This window comes from Dipodomys merriami, unplaced genomic scaffold (assembly GCF_024711535.1).
Source record: "Dipodomys merriami isolate MVZ:Mamm:240054 unplaced genomic scaffold, mDipMer1.0.p SCAF_13, whole genome shotgun sequence".
Taxonomy (NCBI): Eukaryota; Metazoa; Chordata; class Mammalia; order Rodentia; family Heteromyidae; genus Dipodomys; species Dipodomys merriami.
This window is the reverse complement of record NW_027202604.1, coordinates 41,953,684-41,978,630: the sequence shown is the minus strand read 5'-3', so window position 1 is coordinate 41,978,630 and position 24,947 is coordinate 41,953,684. Positions and strand designations below refer to the sequence as shown.

General features: G+C 63.6%; 1 protein-coding gene across 3 annotated transcripts in view; it reads right to left on the bottom strand.

The window, feature by feature from the left end:
• The window catches only part of LOC138824876 (selenocysteine-specific elongation factor-like), a 138,822-nt gene that overhangs the window by 85,001 nt on the left and 28,874 nt on the right, over nt 1-24,947 (bottom strand). The gene's annotated exons all lie outside the window — the stretch shown is intronic.

The following is a 24,947-nucleotide window of genomic DNA, read 5'->3' as shown; positions in this document are numbered from 1 at the left end:
CCCGAGACACTGGAGGGGGAGAGCCCAGGGTCCCGAGAGGCCGGAGGGGGAGAGCCCAGGGTCCCGAGACACTGGAGGGGGAGAGCCCAGGGTCCCGGGAGAGGCCAGAGGGGGGGAGAGCCCAGGGTCCCGGGAGACGCCGGAGGGGGAGAGCCCAGGGTCCCGAGACACTGGAGGGGGAGAGCCCAGGGTCCCGAGACACTGGAGGGGGAGAGCCCAGGGTCCCGAGACACTGGAGGGGGAAAGCCCAGGGTCCCGAGACACTGGAGGGGGAGAGCCCAGGGTCCCGAGACACTGGAGGGGGGGAGAGCCCAGGGTCCCGATACACTGGAGGCGGGGAGAGCCCAGGGTCCCGGGAGAGGCCGGAGGGGAGAGCCCAGGGTCCTGGGAGAGGTGCGGTCCGTGTCAGGAAGTTGGCTGTCGTGGACGCTGGGCAGGAGACATCTGAGCACTGCAGGGGAAGCAGGGCAGGGGTGAAGCGCGTCCAGGCGGGGTGCCCAGGCCCGAGGCAGGGCAGGGGTGAAGCGCGTCCAGGCGGGGTGCCCAGGCCCGAGGCAGGGCAGGGGTGAAGCGCGTCCAGGCGGGGTGCCCAGGCCCGAGGCAGGGCAGGGGTGAAGCGCGTCCAGGCGGGGTGCCCAGGCCCGAGGCAGGGCAGGGGTGAAGCGCGTCCAGGCGGGGTGCCCAGGCCCGAGGCAGGGCAGGGGTGAAGCGCGTCCAGGCGGGGTGCCCAGGCCCAAGGCAGGGCAGGGGTGAAGCGCGTCCAGGCGGGGTGCCCAGGGCCGAGGCAGGGGCAGAGAGGCCGGGCGCTGCACCGGGGACAGAGGACGATGTGAAAACAGCTCCGACATGTTTAGACACCCTGCAACCCCGGAAACGCAACCAAACCACACTGGAATCGACGAGACCACACGGAGCGTAAGAGAAACGCCAGCCACCGCGCTCCGCCGGCAGCCCACAGAGCCAGTGGTCTCAGAGGAGGACAGGGTGCTGACAAAGCCGGCCCCGCAGGGCTTGCCGGCCGGCCCAACGGGAGCAGCCTGCAGGGCCGTGACCACCCGGACGCAGCCGGGCCGAGGACCGGGCCCGGGGAGCCAGGGCCGGCCTGGAGGGAGGGAGGGGCTCTCCGGACAGGCGCCCCAGGACTCGGCACAGCACCGACTCCACGGAGCAGCTGCAGGGAAAGTGCCGCTGGCCCGAAGGCTCCCGCACTCTGGGAAGTCCACGCCGGAAGCCTCATTGGCAGGGGCGGGGAAGAACCAGTCAGTCTCCTCACGATCCTCCTGCCTCAGCCTCCAGAATGCTGGGATTACAGCATGGCCATCACCTCTGGCTAAACATCTCTTTGTATTTATATTTTTGGTGGTACTGGGGTTTGAACTTGGGGCCTTGCGCTTGCCAGGCAGGCACTGTGCTACTTGAATCATGCCCTCAGCCCTTTTTGTGTTCCTTGTTTTCTGAATAAGGGTCTGACCTCTCTGACTGGCCTGGACTGAACCACAGTTCTCCTACTTACACTTCTTGTATCACTGAAGATGGCAGACACACAGACCATGCTCAGCTTTGTACTGGTTGAGATGGGGTCTCACAAACTGCCTGGGATTAGCCTCAAACCACAATCCTCCCTGCCAAGGAACTAGGATTGCAAGCTTGAGGCATCAGGCTAGGGTTAATGTAGTTTTTTGGGTCTTTTTGGTTGTAGGTCTTGGAACTCTGGGCCTGGGCGCTGTCCCTCAGCTCTTCAGCCCAAGGCTAGCGCTCTATTACCTGAGCCACAGTGCCACTTCCGGTTTTTCTGGTGGTTCATTGGAGATAAGGATCTCATGGACTTTCCTGCCAGGGCTGGCTTTGAACCACCATCCTCAGCTCTCAACCTCCTGAGTAGCTAGGATGACAGGTGTGAGCCATCGGTGCCCCGCTTGATGTATTTCTTTTTAAGGAAACACGATAAAAATTTAAAAAATACTGGCCTGGTGTGGGTGGGAGGGTGGTGTCTGTAGTCTTACTTAGGAGGCTGAGATTGGTGTATCAAGGTTTGAAGCCAGCCTGGGCAGATAACTTCAGGAAACTTTTATCTCCAGTCAAGCACCAAAAAGCCAGAAGCAGTCATGGCACAGGGGTGGAGTACTAGCCTTGAGCGAAAAAAGCTACGCGAGAGCGTGAGGCCCTGAGTTCAAGCCCAGAGCCAGCACACACACACACACACACACACACACACACACACACACACACACACACACACACACACACACAGCGCCGGAGCAGGGCTTCCTGTCCCCACAGTGGGTGGCGCCCTCCGCCACGTGGCGTGGGTCTGGCTGGCGAGGGGGCGGCCCCACTCTGGCCGCAGCACCAGACCCACGGCACGGGGAGAGGGGCACGTGGGAGCTTCCCGCCGCGTTCTCGTGACTTTTCAGCAAGCTTGAAATGATTTCAAAACGAAAATACGTCGCACGGGGGAGGGGCGGGCACGCGGCCCGAGCTCAGGAGGGCAGCCGCGCCGCAGCGTCAGAACAGACCTGCCGCAGCCACACCGCAGAGCCCCCGGCTTGGACACACTGAGGCCCAGGGAGAGGAGGCTGGGGCCAGACCCCCACCCACAGCAGATATAAAAGAGAGCTCACTGGGCGCCGGTGGCTCACGCCTGAAATCCTAGCTACTCAGGAGGCTGAGATCTGAGGATCGTGGTTCAAAGCCAGACAGGGCAGGAAAGTCCATGAGACTCTTACCTCCAATAAACCACTGGAAAACCAGAAGTGGCGCTGTAGCTCACGTGGTAGAGCGCTCGCCTTGAGCTGAAGAGCTGAGGGACAGCGCCCAGGCCCAGAGCTCAGGCCCACGACCCAGGACAACAACAACAGAATGAGAAGGTCTCCAGCAGCACAAGGGAGCTCCGGCGGATGATCAGGACCTCGGGGCGTGCTCGGGCAAGTCCCCCCTCGCAGCCTGCAGCGGCTGCCCGACTCCGCTAGGGGCCAGGCTTTTTTTTTAGTGGAGGGGTATGGCAGGGTCTTACTCATAGCCCAGGACTGGCCTCCAAGCTCTAATCCTCCAGCCTCAGCCTCCCGAGTGTAGGTTAGAGGCCTGCACTAGTAGGTCTGGCTCTTTTTTTTTTTTTAGTGTTTCTCCAACAATCCTCCCCCTTGGCCTCTAGAAGCAGCGGGAAGCAACCTTTAAAACAAGATTCAACGTTATGAGACATGACATGGACAGCGTTGCAGTCTGCAGGAGTCGGGAGCTGGTGCCCAGCGGGGGCCCCCACCCAGAGGACCGGTCCTGGAGAGTCCTGGGGCCACAGCCATGTCTCCAACTCAAGCTGGGGCCAGGGCAGAGGGCACGAAGGCCTCCCTCCAGGTGGAAGCGGCCGAGCTGGGGGGGGAGGGGGGCACAGAGTCCTCCCTCCAGGTGGAAGCGGCCGAGGCTGGGGGGGGGGCACAGAGTCCTCCCTCCAGGTGGAAGCGGCCGAGGCTGGGGGGGGGGCACAGAGTCCTCCCTCCAGGTGGAAGCGGCTGAGGCTGGGGGGGGAGGATGGGGGGGGCACAGAGTCCTCCCTCCAGGTGGAAGTGGCCGAGGCTGGGGGAGGGGGGCACAGAGTCCTCCCTCCAGGTGGAAGCGGCCGAGGCTGGGGGGGGAGGATGGGGGGGCACAGAGTCCTCCCTCCAGGTGGAAGCAGCCGAGGCTGGGAGGGGGCTGGGCTGGCCTGGGGTGGGGGGGCTGGGCTGTGTTGGGGGGAGCTGGGCTGGGGCGGGGGGGGTCTGTGCTGGGGTCCTGGGCTGGGGTGGGGGGGCTGTGCCGGGGCAGGGGAGGGGCCTGGGGGGACTGGGGCTGGGCTGGGGCAGGGGGGTCCTGGGCTGAGGCGGGGGGGGGGGCTGAGGCGGGGGGGCTGGGCCGGGGGGGGCTGGGCTGGGGTCCTGGGCTGGGGTGAGGGGGGGGCTTGGCTGGGGTCCTGGGCTGGGCCGGGGGGGCCTGGGCTGGGCCGGGGGGGGGCTGGGCTGGGCCGGGGGGGCCTGGCTGGGGGGGGGCTGGGCTTGGCCGGGGGGGGCCTGGCTCGGGGGGAGGCTGGGCTGGGCCGGGGGGGGCCTGGCTGGGGGGGGCTGGGCTGGGCCGGGGGGGCCTGGCTGGGGGGGGGCTGGGCTTGGCCGGGGGGGGCCTGGCTCGGGGGGAGGCTGGGCTGGGCCGGGGGGGGCCTGGGCTGGGCCGGGGGGGGCCTGGCTTGGGGGGGCTGGGCTTGGCCGGGGGGGGCCTGGCTCGGGGGGAGGCTGGGCTGGGCCGGGGGGGGCCTGGCTCGGGGGGGGGCTGGGCTGGGCCGGGGGGGCCTGGCTGGGGGGGGCTGGGCTGGGCCGGGGGGGCCTGGCCGGGGGGGCCTGGCTGGGGGGGCCTGGGCTGGGCCGGGGGGGGGCCTGGCTCGGGGGGGGCCATAGCGGGAACAGGTCTCTCTGCCCCCCTCAGCCACTGTGCCATGCCACAAGCTGTCCCGGGCAATCCCTCCAGCTGACTGCACAACAGAACAACTCCTGTTCAAATGCAGTGAAAAGGAGCAGAAAATGGAATTTGAAATGTAGAAATAAAGTAATTGTGGGCCATGAGCTCTAATTTGATTTCACGCTTTGCGGGGAGATGGAAGACGGGTCCTTGGCACACGTGGCTTCCGTGTCCCCCTCCCCCCAGCCATGTTAGGATTTCCTCCAGCACTGTGGGAACCGTCAGCTCTCAAGTGTCACCGCCACGCAGGCAGCTCGACTTTAATGTGAACTTCCCATTCTGGGCAAGAGGAAATTCTTCAATTAATAAACCGGGAGTACGGGGGCTAGGCTGTGAGGTTTAATCAATTTCATCTGTACTTAGGATAAAAAGACTGACTATTCTACTTTTTTTTTTCTCGTTTTCCTCTTTAAAAAAAATAATAAAATGAATGTTTTATTTTAAATTCTTTGAGGTTCATATCTCCTGTTTCAGGAAATATTGTCTGTTCCGTGCAGGGAGCAGGAAAACTCCCCCACCCCGCTTCTTACTCTTGCTAGGAATCTTTATTCAACAATAACCGAATTATCCTCTGCCCTCATATACTGTAACAGCGTCGGAGATGCTGCGGATGATGCGGGATCCCGGCGGGCACCTTGGGGGTGGGGGAGGGAGGGAACAGAAACGCTCACCAAATACCGATGCGGAACGGAACGTCTCCTGGACATGGAGTGCGGTCGTGAGGAGACCCTCGCAAGGTTGGCCGGCAAACGCCCCGCCCGGAGGAGGCCTGCCCCAGCGCCGGGCCGGCAAACGCCTCACCCGGAGGAGGCCTGCCCCAGCGCCGGGCCGGCAAGCGCCCCACCAGGAGGAGGCCTGCCCCAGCGCCGGGCCGGCAAACGCCCCGCCCGGAGGAGGCCTGCCCCAGCGCCGGGCCGGCAAACGCCCCGCCCGGAGGAGGCCTGCCCCAGCGCCGGGCTGGCAAACACCTCACCCGGAGGAGGCCTGCCCCAGCGCCGGGCCGGCAAACACCTCACCCAGAGGAGGCCTGCCCCAGCGCCCGGCTGGCAAGCGCCCCACCAGGAGGAGGCCTGCCCCAGCGCCCGGCTGGCAAGCGCCCCACCAGGAGGAGGCCTGCCCCAGCACCCGGCCAGCAAACACCTCACCCAGAGGAGGCCTGCCCCAGCGCCTGGCCGGCAAACGCCCCACCAGGAGGAGGCCTGCCCTGGCACCCTGGCTTTCCTAGGGCGGGCACAAAAGGCAGCATCTCAGGACTGCTGGCCGAAGCCGGGGCTTCTCCTGGCTCTACTGAGCAAACATCCAGACCAGGTGAACAACCAGGACCAAAGGGACTCCATGGGGCCGGGGTTCTTGGACCTTTGTCCCTCTGGCACTGGCCATTCTGTGTCCACCTTGGCTCCTACCCCCAGGACAGGGTCACAGTCAGCTCCAGGGAGGAGAACAACAAACAGGAACTCAGAGGGACAGGTGCAGATCAAGTACAGCTCCAGCCTCGGGGGAAAAAACCAACCAAGAGCTCTAGACCCGGGTTCAAGCCCCAGTACAGGCACACACAAAAGGGCACAAACTTGGAAGAGGGTGAATTCCGATCTGAGCCTTGCTCTCCTTGCCAGCTGTGTGATCTTTCGCAAAACACCTGGCCTCTCTGGGCTTGGCTTCTCATCCAGAAAGTGGAGGAGAAACTGCACCAACTCTCAGCGCAGCCCGCGGCCGGGGGGACGAGGAGGCAGGGGACAGCAGGCCCCGCGGCCAGGGGGACGAGGAGGCAGGGGACAGCAGGCCCCGCGGCCGGGGGGACGAGGAGGCAGGGGACAGCAGGCCCCGCGCCGCCCTGGCATCCTGCCGCTATAACCCAGCGAGAACCTGGGACAGTGCTTCATTCTCCTCCGGACGCCCCTGTCCCCCGAGTAGCTGACACGGACAGAAGCACCACATCAGCTTGCTTCTTTAGTTTTTTCCTTGTGACGCTGGGGTCCGTCGCGGTGCTTTCTATTGTGAAAATGAAGCAACCTTGCTGTAACCACTGGCTGCCAGCATCCAGGCCCACCGCAGGCCTGGGCCCGGAGGGCCAGGAGCGCGGGGTGGGGCGTGGGCAGAGCGCGGGGCCAGGCGCCCCTCCGGCCGCCTCCTGCGCCACCCGGCGGCCGGCCTCCCTGCACTTGTGCTCACAGACACCCAGGGGCCCCTGCAGGCCGCCGGGGCTCGGGGAGGACGGGATGCTGGGAGGGCGGGAAGCAGGCTTCGCAGCGGCTCCACCCCCGACAGGACCGCAGCGCACACTCCCGCTCCTGCTCCGGACGAACCCCAGCCTCGGGCAAAGCCTGCCCGCAAGGAGGGCCACCGGCCCAGCACGCAGGCCGGTCCAGCAGCGGGGCGGGGGGCCGTCCGCAGCCCTCTCCACGGCCCCAGCGCGTGGACCGCCAGGAGCGGGGCCCGGAGTTGCCAAAAGCCAAAATTCACTCTATGAAATTTGCCAAATTGAAAATGTGGACAACTGATTCAAGCAATGTTTAAACTGTGTGGCCCAAACAAAATACATCCACGGCCAAGACTGGCCTGTAGCCTGCCAGGGCGAGACCCCTGGAGTGTGTTTTCTCTAGAAAGGAAAGCTGGGAGAAACAGGATAAGCATCCAGCTTTGGTCAGAAAAGGCCAAGTCTGCTGAGCCGGGGCGCAGAGGCGCACCAGCTTCTCTGATGGACCCGGGCAGGGGTCCCTGGGGCCTGTCTCAAGGTGGCCACAGGCTTCGGCATCTACAGCTCAGCCCTTGTCCATCAGAGGTGGACTGGGCTTCAGCCACAGCTGACCCCCACACTGAATCCCCACCCTCTATACTGCCTGGGCCCCGCTGGCCCACCACCACGAAGCCAGTGGACCAGCACCTGCTTCTTGGGATGGCCACGCAGGCTGGGGCTCCAGACCACCTCTGACCTGTGTGTCTGACACGTCACCCCAGCGAGTCCTAATGCAACCCCAACAGGTGGAGTCTAAGTCCTCTGGGAAAGGGATGACCTCCAGGCTCCTGCCCAAGCCCTGCAGATGAAGTCACCCCCACTGGTCAGCCCCCCACTGGTCACCCCTCCACTGGCCAGCCCTCCACTGGTCACCCCTCCACTGGCCAGCCCTCCACTGGTCACCCCTCCACTGGCCAGCCCACTGGCCAGCCCTCCACTGGCCAGCCCTCCACTGGTCACCCCTCCACTGGCCAGCCCACTGGCCAGCCCTCCACTGGCCAGCCCTCCACTGGTCACCCCTCCACTGGCCAGCCCTCCACTGGTCACCCCTCCACTGGCCAGCCCTCCACTGGTCACCCCTCCACTGGCCAGCCCACTGGCCAGCCCTCCACTGGCCAGCCCACTGGTCACCCCTCCACTGGTCACCCCTCCACTGGTCACCCCTCCACTGGCCAGCCCACTGGCCAGCCCTCCACTGGTCAGCCCCCCACTGGTCACCCCCACTGGCCAGCCCTCCACTGGTCACCCCTCCACTGGCCAGCCCTCCACTGGTCAGCCCCCCACTGGTCACCCCTCCACTGGTCAGCCCACTGGTCACCCCTCCACTGGTCAGCCCACTGGTCACCCCTCCACTGGTCAGTCCCCCATTGGTCAGCCCCCCACTGGTCACCCCTCCACTGGTCACCCCTCCACTGGTCACCCCTCCACGGGTCACCCCCACTGGTCACCCCCACTGGTCACCCCTCCACTGGTCACCCCTCCACTGGTCACCCCCCCACGGGTCACTTGCAGGCCCCTGGCCCACGCTCATGCTGACACCGAGTGCGGCGCTGGCTCCCAGCCACTGGGCCTGCGTGAGCTGTGGCTCTACCACCCCTCCAGGCTGTGTCCAGCTGGACAACCCGAGGCACTGTCCCCTCCAGACAGAAAAGCGAGAGTCACAGGCCAGTGAGTGGAGCCACGGCCAGCCCGGCCCGCCCTGCCCAAGACCCCATACACCCTCTTCTGCCGCCTCCCCTCCAGCCCTCCCCTCCAGCCCTCCCCTCCAGCCCTCCCCTCCAGCCCTCCCCTCCAGCCCTCCCCTCCAGCCCTCCTCTCCAGCCCCTCTCCAGCCCTCCTCTCCAGCCCTCCCCTCCAGCCCACCTCTCCAGCCCTCCCCTCCAGCCCACCTCTCCAGCCCTCCCCTCCAGCCCTCCTCCAGCCCTCCCCTCCAGCCCTCCCCTCCAGCCCTCCCCTCCAGCCCTCCTCTCCAGCCCTCCCCTCCAGCCCCTCTCCAGCCCTCCTCTCCAGCCCTCCCCTCCAGCCCACCTCTCCAGCCCTCCCCTCCAGCCCTCCCCTCCAGCCCCTCTCCAGCCCTCCTCTCCAGCCCGGCCCTCCAGCCCTCCCCTCCAGCCCTCCCCTCCAACGCTCCCCTCCAGCCCTCCCCTCCAGCCCTCCCCTCCAGCCCTCCCCTCCAGCCCTCCCCTCCAGCCCCTCTCCAGCCCTCCTCTCCAGCCCGGCCCTCCAGCCCTCCCCTCCAGCCCTCCCCTCCAACGCTCCCCTCCAGCCCTCCCCTCCAGCCCTCCCCTCCAGCCCTCCTCTCCAGCCCTCCCCTCCAGCCCCTCTCCAGCCCTCCTCTCCAGCCCTCCCCTCCAGCCCACCTCTCCAGCCCTCCCCTCCAGCCCTCCCCTCCAGCCCTCCTCTCCAGCCCTCCCCTCCCCTCCAGCCCTCCCCTCCAGCCCTCCCCTCCAGCCCTCCCCTCCAGCCCTCCCCTCCAGCCCTCCTCCAGCCCCTCTCCAGCCCTCCTCCAGCCCTCCCCTCCAGCCCTCCCCTCCAGCCCTCCTCCAGCCCTCCCCTCCAGCCCTCCCCTCTAGCCCTCCCCTCCAGCCCCTCTCCAGCCCTCCTCTCCAGCCCTCCCCTCCAGCCCTCCTCCAGCCCTCCCCTCCAGCCCTCCCCTCCAGCTCTCCCCTCCAGCCCTCCTCCAGCCCTCCCCTCCAGCCCTCCCCTCCAGCCCTCCTCCAGCCCTCCCCTCCAGCCCTCCTCCAGCCCCTCTCCTGCCCTCCCCTCCAGCCCTCCCCTCCAGCCCTCCCCTCCAGCCCTCCCCTCCAGCCCGGCTCAGGGCTTCACTGGCCCGCTGGCCGCCACCCCAGGGCCTTGGCACTCCTTGCGCCTGCCTCCTGGCACCACGGCCTGTCACCCCTGTGTCCTCGGCCCCCCAGTCCTCCCCAGAGTGCCACAGACCGCATTGGTCCCAGATGGCCGCCTCCCGCACAGCCCGCCTCCCACCAACTCTGCCTGGCAGCGTAAAGTAGACGCTCACACCTGTTTATTAAGTGAACGAAAGAACCGAGAGGCGGGAGAGGACCAGGCCTGTTAAACTGTCCTGCACCGCTCTCAGTGTGGCACCTTCCACAAGCAGACGGACAGCCACCAGCACCCGGCCCACGGGACACTCTCCTGGGCCCTGGCGTGACTGGCCGCTCAGAACGCCCCCACCGGCCTGACCACACCGCTCTCGTTCTTCCAGGTGCCGCGATGTCGCCGCACGTGCCGGTGTAGGAGCAGAGGCAGAGGAGAGCCGAGCTGAGAGGAGGGGCCGGGCCAAGGGCACGCCTGGGTGGAGGAGCGGGGAGGCCCAGGCCTCCTGCCAGGGCACACAGCAAACCTCAAGAGTGGGGCAGGTCCTCACGTGTCCACCCCTGGGGAGACCCGCCTGGGGCCACACCAGCAGCCTGGGCAGAACCCCGGCCCTCTTCAGGCCGCCCCGCGGCCAACGGGGCCACGGGCCTCGGAGCACAGGCGCCTCTCAGGGAAACCCGCACAGGCGGCTCCGACCGAGCTGCGCTTGCGTTCAGAGCCAGTCGGTGCACAGAGCTGCGAGGAGCTTGTTCTAGGATGCAGGCCCCCGGAGCCAGCAGGGAGCGGGGGGGGGGGGGGGGGGGATGAAATGCAAAGGGGGTGGGAATCTACCATAAGAAAGTGCGTCGGATCAGCAGAATCCCTTCATGAAAAGGGAGGAGTCAGCATCTGGCCTCAGTGCCAAGTGAGACCATTGAAGCAAGCAATGTAAATGAGTTCAAGATACAATTAGACGTTTTTCTGGACCGAGCAGGGCTGAAGAAGGCACGGCAGGTCACAGCCCAGAGGGAGCAGCAGGAACGCATTTTATGTGCAGGCCGGCAGAGCCCTCTGTGTGCCAAGGACCGGGGCGGGAGGCCCGGGAGGCCGGCCGGGCAGGAGGGCCTCCGGAGGGAATGGCCGGCACCCCAGGACCCCCGACCTGGTGTGGGCAAGCCGGCGGCCCCAGCGGCGTCCGACGGGAAGCTGTCCACCCCACACACCTGCAGGGCCGTCTCCTGTGCAGGGCCTGGCCTCAGGACACAACCCAGCCCCATTCTTAAGGAGCTCACCCTCTGTCCAGACACACAACACCCATGCGCACGCACACGCGCGCGCACACGCGCGCGCACACATACAATCTGCTCATGGTGAAACGAGAAGGTTCTTCGAAGAAAGCCTGTAAAGGCCCTAAAAGGGAATTTAGCAACTGGCGGGCAGGGCAGGGCAGGGCTGGGGAGCCAGGGAAGGAGGCCGGTCCACGCCAGGAGCAAGGCAGGGGCCGCGGGCCCCGCTGCCCGCCTGCAGCGAAGACACCGCACACGTAGCCCCCAGGACGGAATGACCAGAGGCGCCAACTGCTGGCCCCACGGCCAGCTATGACTCAACAGCCGGGACGGGGACAGCTGTTCCCAATCTCCTCTGGGCGCGCACACGGGGCCACCCACGGAACAGAAAGTGCCGGCCCCTGTGACGGACACAATTTATGAGGGCCTCTCAAACCCAGTTGGTTGTGATGTCCTCCTTCATGTGGCTCACTGCATGGCTGTCTAGCCGCGCCGCGCCTGGGCCTCTCCCCAAAATACCCGCTTCCTTCAAGGTGAGAGAAGTGTGGGTCCAGAGCCCCGGCCCGCCTCCACGGGCCCATGCCAGCTTCCTGCACCCATGCACCACCTCCCGAGCCAGAGCCCCGGCCCACCTCCACGGGCCCATGCCAGCTTCCTGCACCCATGCACCACCTCCCGAGCCGGAGCCCCGGCCTGCGGAGGGCCATGCCAGCTTCCTGCACCCATGCACCACCTCCCGAGCCGGAGCCCCGGCCCGCCTCCACGGGCCCATGCCAGCTTCCTGCACCCATGCACCACCTCCCGAGCCGGAGCCAGGAACCCAGCATCACGCAGTGCATCCTGCTGCACGTGACAAGGCACCGCGCAGGACGCCTGCACGGGCACCTGCATCACCTCTAACTGCCTGGACAGGGAGGGACAGAAAGTCACCTTCCAAGCGTCAGCCCCAAGCCCTCGCGCCTGTGTGTGGCAGAAGTCACCACGGCCTGGCACGCCCGCAGACACGGATGTCCTCCCGAGTCTCGGCCTGTTCTTGTCCCAGAAGAAGCTTCTCGAGAAGATACACAAAGCTAACGAGAAAAGTGGAGAGAGGGCTGAGGCTGGGCCGGCTTTTCTGCTCTGATCCCCTTGGCTTCTCTGTGGAGGGGCTGCTGTCCATGCCGGTCACCACACGGGGCAGCACTGAGACACGGGACGGCACTGAGACACGGGACGCACTCACCACACGGGACGACATTCACCACACGGGACGCACTCACACGGGATGCACGCACACGGGACGGCACTCACCACACGGGACGCACGCACACGGGACGGCACTGAGACACGGGACGCACTCACACGGGACGCACGCACACGGGACGGCACTGAGACACGGGACGCACTCACACGGGACGGCACTGATACACGGGACGCACTCACACGGGACGCACGCACACGGGACGGCACTGAGACACGGGACGCACGCACACGGGACGGCACTGAGACACGGGACGCACTCACACGGGACGGCCCTCACTGCTGGGTGCACTCTGGCACCATGCCACACCCCTGCCAGCACCGTCACAGCATCACTCAGAGAGGAGGCCGAAGTAGAAGCAGGCTGTCAATCCAGGTCCTTGGAATCCAGCACCGTGTTCCGTCCCCAGGGACGGCCACACCCCCGTGGCTCCATCCCACCCTGGCCTGAGCAAAGGGGCGGAAGAGGTGCCCCAGCCCCGCCGGAATGCCCACTGCTGCCCCAAACCAAAGGTACACCAGAGAACCGAGGGGCGCCAAGGGGAGCCACAGCACCACGAGACGCCAGATGGGCGCTCCGGGGCCTGGCGCGGAAGAAGGCAGGAGCTGGCGGCCATGGCCCCGGCTGGCCAGGGGCAGCGGGTCTGAGCACACCACCACAGTAAGGAAGCGCTGCTCCTAACCCGGGTCCCCACCAGCCAGGCCCTCCGGAGCCCTCCTCGGTGCCCAGGACGCCGGCGCCAGGCGCCCCCTGCCCGCCCTTCTTCAGAAGTGCCTTATTACAGCAAGCATGGCGCCGGGGAAGACAAGTTCCGGGTTCCCTCCTGGAAATAAAGAGATCCGGGAGATTCTATCATCCTCCATCACTGATACCCCAGTGTCAACAGATGGCCGGCTCTGACCGGCCCTTTGCTGTGAATAAGGACCTAGCTGGCGTGAACGCTGCCGCAGGGTGAGCTCTGCCCTTCCGCGGAGACAGAAGCGCTGACTATAACTGAAGCCTGAGTCGCGCCGGTGCCCACCGTGCAGCGTGTGGGCGATGCCCATGAAGGACCTTCCCTCCGTCGAAGCGCTTTATGATCAAGTTACCGTACGTCATTAAAGAATGCTCCAGAAATGAAACTCAGCAAGTTCGAAAAGGACTCTGGGAGCCGGCCCACGGCAGACAGGTTCTGGAGTCAGTCCCACGCGCCCGCGGGGGGCATGGGGGGACCCTGGGCGGCTCGGCAGCTCCAGACCTGCCACGCCACACGGAGCACACTGTCACGGCCCCTCTGCACACACACACACACACGGAGCACACCGTCACGGCCCCTCTGCACACACACACACACACGGAGCACACCGTCACGGCCCCTCTGCGCACACACACACACACACACACACACACACACACGGAGCACACCGTCACGGCCCCTCTGCACACACACACACACACACACACGGAGCACACCGTCACGGCCCCTCTGCACACACACACATTCACACACGGAGCACACCGTCACGGCCCCTCTGCACACACACACACACACACACACGGAGCACACCGTCACGGCCCCTCTGCACACACACACGGAGCACACCGTCACGGCCCCTCTGCACACACACACACACACACGGAGCACACCATCACGGCCCCTCTGCACACACACACACACACACACACACGGTGCACACTGTCACGGCCCCTCTGCACACACACACACACACACACAGAGCACACCGTCACAGCCCCTCTGCACACACACACACACACACACGGAGCACACCGTCACGGCCCCTCTGCACACACACACACACACACAGACACACGGAGCACACCGTCACGGCCCCTCTGCACACACACACACACACACACACACAGAGCACACCGTCACAGCCCCTCTGCACACACACACACACACGGAGCACACCGTCACGGCCCCTCTGCACACACACACACATTCACACACACGGTGCACACTGTCACGGCCCCTCTGCACACACACACACACACACACGGAGCACACCGTCACGGCCCCTCTGCACACACACACACACACGGAGCACACCGTCACGGCCCCTCTGCACACACACACACACGGAGCACACCGTCACGGCCCCTCTGCACACACACACACATTCACACACACGGTGCACACTGTCACGGCCCCTCTGCACACACACACACACACACACGGAGCACACCGTCACGGCCCCTCTGCACACACACACACACACGGAGCACACCGTCACGGCCCCTCTGCACACACACACACACACACGGAGCACACCGTCACGGCCCCTCTGCACACACACACACACACGGAGGCACACCGTCACGGCCCCTCTGCACACACACACACACGGAGCACACCGTCACGGCCCCTCTGCACACACACACATTCACACACGGAGCACACCGTCACGGCCCCTCTGCACACACACACACACACGGAGCACACCGTCACGGCCCCTCTGCACACACACACGGAGCACACCGTCACGGCCCCCTCTGCACACACACACACACACGGAGCACACCGTCACGGCCCCTCTGCACACACACACACACACGGTGCACACTGTCACGGCCCCTCTGCACACACACACACACACACACAGAGCACACCGTCACAGCCCCTCTGCACACACACACACACACACACACGGAGCACACCGTCACGGCCCCTCTGCACACACACACACACAGACACACGGAGCACACCGTCACGGCCCCTCTGCACACACACACACACACACACACACACACACAGAGCACACCGTCACAGCCCCTCTGCACACACACACACACGGAGCACACCGTCACGGCCCCTCTGCACACACACACACATTCACACACACGGTGCACACTGTCACGGCCCCTCTGCACACACACACACACACGGAGCACACCGTCACGGCCCCTCTGCACACACACACACACACACGGAGCACACCGTCACGGCCCCTCTGCACACACACACACACACACGGAGCACACCGTCACGGCCCCTCTGCACACACACACACACACGGAGCACACCGTCACGGCCCCTCTGCACACACACACACACGGAGCACACCGTCACGGCCCCTCTGCACACACACACATTCACACACGGAGCACACCGTCACGGCCCCTCTGCACACACACACACACACGGAGCACACCGTCACGGCCCCTCTGCACACACACACGGAGCACACCGTCACGGCCCCTCTGCACACACACACACACACGGAGCACACCATCACGGCCCCTCTGCACACACACAGACACACGGAGCACACCGTCACGGCCCCTCTGCACACACACACACACACACACACAGAGCACACCGTCACAGCCCCTCTGCACACACACACACACACACACACGGAGCACACCGTCACGGCCCCTCTGCACACACACACACACAGACACACGGAGCACACCGTCACGGCCCCTCTGCACACACACACACACACACACACACGGTGCACACCGTCACGGCCCCTCTGCACACACACACACACACACACACACAGAGCACACCGTCACAGCCCCTCTGCACACACACACACACGGAGCACACCGTCACGGCCCCTCTGCACACACACACACATTCACACACACGGTGCACACTGTCACGGCCCCTCTGCACACACACACACACACACGGAGCACACCGTCACGGCCCCTCTGCACACACACACACACACGGAGCACACCGTCACGGCCCCTCTGCACACACACACACACACACACGGAGCACACCGTCACGGCCCCTCTGCACACACACACACACACACACACATTCACACACGGTGCACACCGTCACGGCCCCTCTGCACACACACACACACACACATGGTGCACACCGTCACGGCCCCTCTGCACACACACACACATGGTGCACACCGTCACGGCCCCTCTGCACACACACACACACACACGGTGCACACCGTCACGGCCCCCTCTGCACACACACACACACACGGTGCACACTGTCACGGCCCCTCTGCACACACACACACACACACGGAGCACACCATCACGGCCCCTCTGCACACACACACACACACACACACACACACATTCACACATGGTGCGCACTGTCATGGCCCCCTCTGCACACACACACACACACACACACGGTGCACACCGTCATGGCCCCTCTGCACACACACACACACACATTCACACATGGTGCACACCGTCACGGCCCCTCTGCACACACACACACACACACACACACACGGTGCACACCGTCACGGCCCCTCTGCACACACACAGCACATGCAGAGTCATGCTCTGCGGTGGGGACAGTCTGGAGCAGCAGAGGCCGGATGGCTGCAGAGTCACTAGCGGATGGATGGTGAGGGCCTGCTGCTGTCCGCAGCTCACCACCGACACACGTAGCGACGTGTGCAGAATGTGTAAACCCAGATGAGCCCCAACCCCCTTCACAGGGGATCGCACTGAAAACTCCGCGCTCCTCTCTTCTTGCTCAAGAGCGCGCCTGCGCTCAGCAGCACCCCAGGAGTGCGTGAGGAGGGACTCTGGCTCACCTTGAGGCTGCTCAAGTTCACAAGCTGAAGTGTGTGCGACAGCTTGGGAGGACACAGAGAGTCATAAAGGTGGACAAAGCTTCACTTCCACAGGTAATAACTCCCTTGAATTGTGTGTGCATACACACACGTGTGTATGTGCACACCAGTCCTAGGGCTTGAATTCAGAACCTGGGTGTTGTCACAGAGCTTTTTTTTTTTTTTGAGTAAATTTACTGTACTGAAAATTAAAAAAATTTTAAAGAAAATGGAGGAGGGGGAGGAGGAGAGAGGGAGGAAGGGGAGGAGAAGGGGAGGAGAGGGAGGAGGGGGAGGAGAAGGGGAGGAAGAGGAGAGAGGGAGGAGGGGGAGGAGGGCGAGGAGGAGGAAGAGAAGGGGAGGAGAGAGGGAGGAGGGGGAGGAGGAGAGAGGGAGGAAGGGGAGGAGAAGGGGAGGAAGAGAAGGAAGAGGGGGAGGAGGGGGAGGAGGGGGAGGAGGGGAAGAGGGGGAGGAGGGGGAGGAGGAGGGAAGAGGGAGAGGAGGGGGAGGAGAAGGGGAGGAGGAGAGAGGGAGGAGGGGGAGGAGAAGGGGAGGAAGAGGAGAAGGAAGAGGGGGAGGAGGGGGAGGAGGGGGAGGAGGGGAGAAGAAGGGGAGGAAGAGGGGGAGGAGGGGGAGGAGGGGGAGGAGGAGGGGAGGCGGAGGGGAGGAGGAGGGGGAGGAGAAGGGGAGGAAGAGGAGAAGGAAGAGGGGGAGGAGGGGGAGGAGGAGGGGGAGGAGGGGGAGGAGGAGGGGGAGGAGGGGGAGGAGGGGGAGGAGAAGGGGAGGAGGAGGGGGAGGAGGGGAGGAAGAGGAGAAGGAAGAGGGGGAGGGGGGGAGGAGGGGAGGAAGAGAAGGAAGAGGGGGAGGAGGGGGAGGAGGAGGGGAGGCGGAGGGGAGGAGGAGGGGGAGGAGGGGAGGAAGAGGAGAAGGAAGAGGGGGAGGAGGGGGAGGAGGAGGGGAGGCGGAGGGGAGGAGGAGGGGGAGGAGGGGAGGAAGAGGAGAAGGAAGAGGGGGAGGAGGGGGAGGAGGAGGGGGAGGAAGGGAGGAGGAGGGGAGGCGGAGGGGAGGAGGAGGGGGAGGAGGGGAGGAAAAGGGGAGGAAGAGGAGAAGGAAGAGGGGGAGGAGGGGGAGGAGGAGGGGGAGGAGGGGGAGGAGGGGGAGGGGGAGGAAAGAGGCTCTTCTGGAAGCAAGGAGCCTCTGGAGACAGGGAGCTCAGGGCCACAGCAGGAGCCGGTGTCCACGCTCTCCACAGGACAGGGCAGGCCGTCAGCCTCCTGGCTGGCCCTGGCAGGAGAGCCTGTGGACTAACCAAGGCCTGTTGAAAACAGAAGATGCGGTGCCTCCGGGCATTCTGGGTGTGTCCAGGGGCCTTGGGGTGGGGATTACAGAAGGTCTCTTCTCTTCTCAGGTGTACACACCCCATTCTACTGCAAGAACCACCTCTCCCCCAAGGAGGTGCTGGGGGCCACGGGAGGGGGCGCCTCAAGAAGAGGAAGCGTTGGTGAGTACCAGTGTGTGGAGGCTGAGCCGGAGGGGAGGCTGGGGCCGCTGTCAGCTGTGCCAGCCGTCCTCTGCAACGGACGCTGGGCGAGGGCCGCGGCGGGCCTCCCCGACCCCGCCGGGGCCAGAGGGGGGCTGCGCAGAAGAGGGCTGGGGGAGGGCGCTGGCCAAGAGGGAATAAAAGCTTCAAGATTAAAGTCACAGACAGAGACAGTTGGCTCCATTTTTTAATAACGGAAAACACGAGCTGAGTCTGAATGTGTCCATTGTCTGTCGGAGGGGGGCCGGCCTTCGCGGGCGGACAGGCTGGCGACAGCCCTGCTGGGACACGGGGCTGACGCGGCCCAGACGGAGCACGCGCGCGCCGAGACGTGCGCAGAAGCAGGTGAGCGGTCCCGCGGCCACACCCAGCGCTGCTCCACGCGCACACCCCGGGGGCCTGCGACGCCACTTCACACCACACCCACCCACTTCACACCACACACACCCACTTCACACCACACACACCCACTTCACACCACACCCACCCACTTCACACCACACACGCCCACTTCACACCACACACGCCCACTTCACACCACACACGCCCACTTCACACCACACCCACCCACTTCACACCACACACACCCCGGGGGCCTGCGACGCCACTTCACACCACACCCACCCACTTCACACCACACACACCCACTTCACACCACACACACCCACTTCACACCACACACACCCACTTCACACCACACACACCCCGGGGGCCTGCGACGCCACTTCACACCACACCCACCCACTTCACACCACACACACCCACTTCACACCACACACACCCCGGGGGCCTGCGACGCCACTTCACACCACACCCACCCACTTCACACCACACACACCCACTTCACACCGCGCACACCCCGGGGGCCTGCGACGCCACTTCACACCACACCCACCCACTTCACACCACACCCACCCACTTCACACCACACACACCCACTTCACACCACACACACCCACTTCACACCACACACGCCCACTTCACACCACACACGCCCACTTCACACCACACACGCCCACTTCACACCACACACGCCCACTTCACACCACACCCACCCACTTCACACCACACACACCCCGGGGGCCTGCGATGCCACTTCACACCACACACACCCACTTCACACCACACACACCCACTTCACACCACACACACCCTCTTCACACCACACCCACCCACTTCACACCACACCCACCCACTTCACACCACACACCCACTTCACACCACACACACCCACTTCACACCACACACGCCCACTTCACACCACACCCACCCACTTCACACCACACACACCCTCTTCACACCACACACACCCACTTCACACCGCGCACACCCCGGGGGCCAGCGACGCCACTTCTTGGATTTGGCCTCAGGAAGTAACCCGACCCAGGACCGAGTGGATTCACAAAGCCAGCCCGTGCAGCATCAGCAGTAGCAAGGGGGAACAAGCTAGACGTCCAGCCCTGGAGGGAATCGCTGCCGTTGATTTATTTAGAGCTGCCTTGCTGCAAAGGAGGCAAAGGAGCTTACAAAAATACACAGAACAAAGCGGGGCACATCAGAGAAGGAGCCCAGGGACAGAGAAACCTCCCTCGGAACGGAAGGCCAGGCAGGCAGCAGGCGCTCCAGGGCTGTGAGCCCCCAAACCCCGGACACCACCGACCAGCACCTGGCACACCCGTCCCCGCAGGAGGATTTCTGAGACGCACCTCTGGTCATCCTGTCCCCACTTAATAGAAAACTCCGGACCCTACCCAGGGCCAACAGACAGACAGACAGATCTGAGCGTAAATCCTTCTCACCAACGCGTTCCATGCCAACACAAGCTTCAAGAACTGAAGCTACAAGAAACAGAAAGTGAGTACCGGTGCAGGAGAACACTTAGGATATAATGTTAAAGTTGGAGAGAGCAGAAGAAAATTAATGAAATATATCATTTCCATCATGAAATCCAGATGACTATTATTGCGTTCTTATAGTTTTGTCTATTATCTGAAAATAATTACTACAAATTGACTGTATTTAAAAAGTATGAGAAGTTGGGTTCTGGTGGCTCACACCTGTGATCCTAGCTACTCAGGAGGCTGAGATCTGAGGATCTTGGTTCAAAGCCAGTCGGAGTAGGAAAGTCCATGAGACTCTTATCTCCAATAAACCATCAGAAAACCAGAAGTGGAAAAGCTGTGTGGGTGGAGTACTTGCCTTGAAAAGAGCTCAGGGACAGTGCCCAGGCTCTGTGTTCAAGGCCTATGACTGACAAGAGCATATATATGTATGTGTGTGTGTGTGCGTGTGTGTATATACGTACGTACATATATATGTACGTATATACACACATATACACATATCTGTTTATATATGTGTGTATATATATATATATATATATATATATATATATATATATATATATATACACACATATATATGTCAAAGGACAAGGTTGTTTTTTGTTTTTTTGTTTTTTGTCAGTCGTGGGGCTTGAACTCTGGGCCTGGGCGCTGTCCCTCAGCTCTTCAGATCAAGGTGAGTGCTCTACCACTTGAGCTATGGCGCCACTTCCGGTTTTCTGGTGGTTTATTGGAGATAGGAGTCTCATGGACTTTCCTGCCCGGGCTGGCTTTGAACCGCGATCCTCAGATCTCAGCCTCCTGAGTAGCTAGGATTACAGGTGTGAGCCACTGCGCCCAGCAAGATAAGTATTTTAAGTCTGTTTATTTGCCTTTTACTTTTCTCTTCTAATACAGCCTGTCACACAGCAGTGAGTGTCACAGATGCACCTGCTCAGGCTTCCTCGACCGCCCACTGGCGCAGCCTTCCAGACTGCACGGATGGACAGCACAGACAACCTGCAGGCGGCTCAGGCGCCCCAGCCGTGCCGCCACAGCCCCTGAGAGGCTCTTCCTGGGGTCCGAGCTCCTCCTGCGACAGTTCTGTGTGTGTTGCTGGGGAGAGGGCCAGACTTCCCGAGCTCTCGGGAACTCTAACATCGGAGGCGTTGGTCTCTTCATGCAGTAAACTCCGAGCAAACCCCGGGTCTCCAGCGTGGCCTGGCACCGTGCCCCCCCCCCCGTTTGCTTTCCCAGGGTGCTGGGACGGGTTGGCTGTTTACCTGCAAGGGTGAGGTACAGTCTATTTAGAAACGCAGGGATTTGACATCCCAGAGCTCAGAACGGCCCATACAAACGCCAGAGTCGAGGGGATAAAGGAAAATGTGCTCAGTAAGCAAATCTGTGGCTAGGAGATGCTTTCATACCAATCCCAGCGACAGGACCACTGAGTCACAGAAGAGGCCGATACAGCTGGGGCCCCACCAATCCACGATCCAAGGCATGGCTCCAAGTTTCTGTGTGCGGTGTTCTTTTTCTGTGGTCACCAAATGTAATACTAACTCCAAGACACGGGCTTAGTTTCCCAGTAGGAGACAAAAGAATAACAATTTCCCAAGAGCCATTTAATTACTTCTTTAAACGCCCGCGTCTCCAGTAAGGAGTTAATTGCCCAAACTGAAAGTTAGCTTCTAGCTCAGCACAGCGGTGGAAAGTCAGCTGTGTTTTCCTTATCTGAAAAAAGGGAAAAAATACTTTAAATGACTTGTATTTAAACAAATAGAAGGAAGGCAGATTTCTTTCATTTCCTCAACTCCAGAAACCACAGACCCCTAACTTTGAAATGGGTTTAGATTAGAGGAAGCATCTCAAACTGGCCGCAGACTGGGCAAAGATGACGAGAAATGTTTGTTGCTGTACATGGCTGCTACCAAGAGCTGAGAAGAACTGAGCCAAGGATGGGCGCGGGCAGGGCCAGCAGCCCCAGGGGGAGCAGAAGGCCCCCCGCCGAGCGGCAAGGTGGGAGGGGGTGACGATGTTCACTGTAGGTAGCACTGGGAAGAAAAATGGGAAAAAATAAAAAGATACCACGGTCTAACACCAGAAGAGGATCCAGTGCACATACGGCTGCGTTAGCGGGGCTACAACATGCCAAAATCCCAAGGCAGCCTGATAGTGCGCGTGCATTATAAACGCGTGCATCGAGCATGCGTGTGCACCTGCATCACTCTCGCGGCGTGGGCACGCCGTGTCTGCTGGGCACTGGCCGTCAGGGCTCTCCCCGGTGGCAGGGTGGGTCCCTGTGGCGAGCCCCGGCTCTGTGTGCCCTGACCCTGCGCCTGGTGCCACAGCCGCCCGTCCAGCTCCCCTGCTCCCAGGGGAGGGCCGCGGCCGCACGCTCCAGCCAGCCGGGCTCCTGCAGGGCCAAGGCCAGGCCTGGGAGACGGTCCCAGCCCGCAAGCGCAAAGCTCCTGCTCTGAGGGAACCAGGAGTGCTGGGAAGGGCGGGCCGGGCGGCAGGGGCTGCCGGCACCCGGTCAGAAGGCGAGCGCACAGGCCGGCGTGGAGCACCTCGGCCACGCGCTCCGTGCCCTGATGCCAGGACCCCTGCAGGCGGGCGCTTCTGCCATCTGGGAGGAAGGGTCAGCAAAGCCAAGCCACCACCAAACCACCAAGCCTGGGGCCCTGAAGCAGCCTGCCAGGCACCCAACGCTGCACCTGACGGCATACAACCAAGTGACTCGGAGCCCCTTCATCTATCCCCAGGGCGGCCCAGGCCTCTCCTGCCCGCCAGGCCTCACCCTAGCTGATGCAGAATCCTCACCCTTCTCCCCACACCCACACCTCACACCCGTTCCTTTCCCCTCCCTCCCTCCCCCTGCCCATCACACAGCCAGCCCTCTGCTCACACAGGTTCCCGGCTCCTGGGTGCCCTCCTCAATCCTGAACCCGCCTCCCCAGGACGCCCTCCTCCAGCCCACCTCCCTCCCCAGGACGCCCTCCTCCAGCCCACCTCCCCAGGACGCCCTCCTCCAGCCCACCTCCCTCCCCAGGACGCCCTCCTCCAGCCCACCTCCCTCCCGGGGACGCCCTCCTCCAGCCCACCTCCCTCCCCGGGACGCCCTCCTCCAGCCCACCTCCCCAGGACGCCCTCCTCCAGCCCACCTCCCCGGGACGCCCTCCTCCAGCCCACCTCCCTCCCCAGGACGCCCTCCTCCAGCCCACCTCCCTCCCCAGGACGCCCTCCTCCAGCCCACCTCCCCAGGACGCCCTCCTCCAGCCCACCTCCCTCCCCAGGACGCCCTCCTCCAGCCCACCTCCCTCCCCGGGACGCCCTCCTCCAGCCCACCTCCCTCCCCAGGACGCCCTCCTCCAGCCCACCTCCCCAGGACGCCCTCCTCCAGCCCACCTCCCCAGGACGCCCTCCTCCAGCCCACCTCCCCGGGACGCCCTCCTCCAGCCCACCTCCCTCCCCGGGACGCCCTCCTCCAGCCCACCTCCCTCCCCGGGACGCCCTCCTCCAGCCCACCTCCCTCCCCAGGACGCCCTCCTCCAGCCCACCTCCCCAGGATGCCCTCCTCCAGCCCACCTCCCTCCCCGGGACGCCCTCCTCCAGCCCACCTCCCCAGGATGCCCTCCGGCCTGCCTCCCTGCATGTTTGCTTTCAGCTCAGGGCAGCGTGTCTTCCAGGCCACGTCCACGCTGGTTTCTACCCTGAGGCCACAGCTGCCGCGGGGTGAGCAAGGTGACGGCCCGCGGGGCCCTCACCCCACCACCCAGGGCGGGGACCAGGGCTCACGCTCACGCTCGGGGTTTGGGGTCTGAGAGCAAGGGCAGCACCATGCTGGGCCAGGAAACGGGGCTCCCGCACACCTGCGGCTCCCGCAGGTCTCTGCGGGCAGAGGCCGCGCAGAGCGGCCTCCCGGGGCCAGCCGGCCACCACACAGAGCTGGAGAAACAGGGCCCTCCCACGGCCCAACCTACAACCAAGAAGAAATGGGTTTCGGAATTCAGAGCTTCTAAAACGAATTCAAAAGCAAAACAAGAATCATCCGAACTAGCAATCAGAGTCCAGAGAAAGACCATATTTGTGGCTGACTGGTTTCCAACAAGAGAGCAGTATGAATCCAAGGCAGCAGGGTGCATCTTCCAAGAAGTGGTACTGGGGCAACAAATGTCCACATGTGAACAAGTACGGCCCCCCACCCGCCTTGCGCCATGTGAAAGAGAAACACAGCGCGCACCTGTGAGCCCCGCCGTGTGGAGAGGAGATGGAGAAGCACAGCGCACCTGTGAGCCCCGCCGTGTGGAGAGGGAGAGGGAGAGGCACAGCGCACCTGTGAGCCCCGCCGTGTGGAGAGGGAGAGGGAGAGGCACAGCACACCTGTGAGCCCCGCCGTGTGGAGAGGGAGATGGAGAGGCACAGCACACCTGTGAGCCCCGCCGTGTGGAGAGGGAGAGGGAGAGGCACAGCACACCTGTGAGCCCCGCCGTGTGGAGAGGGAGATGGAGAGGCACAGCGCACCTGTGAGCCCCGCCGTGTGGAGAGGGAGAGGCACAGCGCACCTGTGAGCCCCGCCGTGTGGAGAGGGAGATGGAGAGGCACAGCGCACCTGTGAGCCCCGCCGTGTGCGTGTGGAGATGGAGAAGCACAGCGCACCTGTGAGCCCCGCCGTGTGGACCAGCCCCGGTAGAAAATTTCACAAGATCACCTCAACCACCGGCCAGGCACAGGGCTGTGTGCCTGCGGTCCCAGCTACCCGGGAGGCTGAGGGCGGCGGGCCGCGGCACGTGCCTGCAACCTGAGAAAGGCAGAAAGCCCGAGGCGGGCCCCACGGATTAAAGACCGTAAAGGGCTGGCGGTGTGAAACTCACAGGAGGAAACACAGGTGTAACTCCTCATTACCTTATATGATGGATGGTTTCTCAGATAAGACACCAAAAGCACAGTGACAAACGAAAACCAAGCTGGCCTCCCCG